Raw genomic sequence first — 2,127 nt, forward strand, 5'->3', positions numbered from 1 at the left:
TGCGCGTGGTACTACCCCATCGTGGTGGACCCGCGCGGGGCGCTGTCGGCGACGCAGCAGCAGGCAGCGTTCCAGCCGGAGCCCGCGGGGAGCGAGGGCGGGAGCCCGGCTGGCGGCGCGACGCCCGAGGAGGACACCGACGACGACCCATGCTCACTCATGCTTGGCCTCGACATCGCTGCCGACAAGCGGAGCGCGCCAGTCAGCATCAACGCCCGGGGCGGTGCAGGGCTGAGCGACAGGGACAAGACGACGACGGCGGGGGAGGCGAGGAAGTGGAGGAAAGAGCATGATGGCATGCCGGCAAGCGTGGCCAAGCAACTGGTGCCTTGGAGGGGCGCCCAGCTGTGGCCACGTGGGGGCGCGTGCGGCAGGCCGGTGATGGCGCTAGGGGGCACGAGCGGCCTGGCGGCAGCCATGGGGTGCACAGGCGCCGGGAGTCGCAGGCGGCGGCGTAGTCAAACCGCGGGTGGAGGCGCCGTGGGGTGCGGCCGCGATGCCAGGGTCGCGATAGCAGGGCGGCGGCGATGGGAGCGTGGAGGTGTCGGGAAGCGTGGGCGGCGGCGCAGTAGGGCTGCGGGTGGAGGCACGACGGCGAGGTCGTGGCCATGGAGCGTGGAGGCGCAGGAATCGCGGAGGCGTGGGGAGCTGTGAGTGTCGAGTCGAGGGAGTGGCTCCGTTCCGGAGGGGTGGAGGTGGAGAATGATTCCGGGCGGTGAGTGGTGGGGGAATCGAACTGAGCCTTTTTCCATTCCGAGCTACATCTAACCGAATAGCGGATCCAAGTGAGACCTGTCTCCGTTCCAAACCGTTCCAATTCATTCGGATTGGGCTGCATTCTAGGCGAAACTGACTGAACATCAGCAATTAATAAGGTGCCAAGTACGCATTTTTCTAACATGGCACCAGATTAACGAAGGGAGAGGAAACTATTTTCATCCGGCTCCAGTTAACCAGACGGACAACACCCCACTGAGGGGTCATCGTTTCATCCAGCGGCGGCGGCGGATCCCGTGCGTCGCCGCCCTCCCGCGCCGCGCCCTCCCCCCCGCGCTGCTCTCCCGCGCGGTGCCCTCCCTCCTGCGCTGCTCTCCCGCGCGGTGCCCTCCCTCTCGCGCTGCTCCCTCTCTCTCAGTCTTTCTTCTTCCTCTGTCAAACCAAGAACAGAGAGCACCGAGCAGAGCGCCTCTCGCCCGCCGGGAAAATCCACCGCCCCTACCCCGCCATTCCCAAATCGCCGCCGCCCACAGCTAGCACGCATTCCCAGATCCATTCCCCACCACTTCTTGCCCCGTGCCATGGCCCCAATCGCCGGAGGTTTGAGTTCCCGCACCCGCCATTGTGGCCAGCCGCCGAGCTCCACCTCGCCGCCGAACCCCACCTTCCCGGCCCTCTCTTCTCCAACCAACCACAAAAACCGAACCTAGGTGAGCCGCTTGACCTCAGAATCTCTCCATCTCGCCGTCTTAATCGTGTTTCCATGGGCGTTCCCGAGCTCGCCGCCATAGGTGCGCCGGCGCTAGTCGCGTGCGAGGCTAGGGCTAGGGATTTGAGGAGAAAATAGGGGGAGAAGATTCACGTGTATGTAGGGAAGCGCTAGGGCTGTCGTTGGAGAGGGAGGCGAGGCCACCACGCCGCCAGCGGTGCGCCGCCGCCGCTTGCCGTGCGTGTGTAGCTAAGGTAGACGAAGGGTAGGGTTGTAAAAAAATAGAAGTCCGAGGGGTTACCAAGGAATGTTCGGGTTTAAGAGTAAGGTGGGGGTTGGGTTTTGCGCAAGATCTAGGGGCTGAGTTGTAAAATAAAGGGATACACTCGTAACGGGCTGTATTCCTGAAGTCAATATCCATGCCTATCTCTGACAATGACAAGTTATATTTACAGGATAAGAAGGGAAGAGAAAGGATATGCACATTTGGGACAAGCACAGGCATATATCTAAGTATTGAGATATACTATGTGTAATCATTTTCATATATGACTATTTAATATCATATGCATATATTTATTTACCTATATGAACTTTTAACACGAGATTTACTATGTAAAAGGCTACGTAGTTTCAATGGTACAATTGATCCTAACACAATGCGAAACTTAAACGCTGCACCATGTTTATAAAACTGTGTA

The 2,127-nt window shown here is 59.6% G+C and overlaps 1 long non-coding RNA gene across 1 annotated transcript; it reads left to right on the top strand.

The window, feature by feature from the left end:
- The first annotated feature begins 903 nt into the window (after positions 1 to 903).
- Positions 904 to 2,033, top strand: LOC111256299. Its single transcript, XR_002676337.1, has 2 exons — positions 904 to 1,427; positions 1,882 to 2,033. It is a non-coding gene; the product is annotated as an uncharacterized LOC111256299 (long non-coding RNA).
- Positions 2,034 to 2,127: the final 94 nt, after the last annotated feature.

Source organism: Setaria italica, chromosome II (assembly GCF_000263155.2).
Source record: "Setaria italica strain Yugu1 chromosome II, Setaria_italica_v2.0, whole genome shotgun sequence".
Lineage (NCBI taxonomy): Eukaryota > Viridiplantae > Streptophyta > Magnoliopsida > Poales > Poaceae > Setaria > Setaria italica.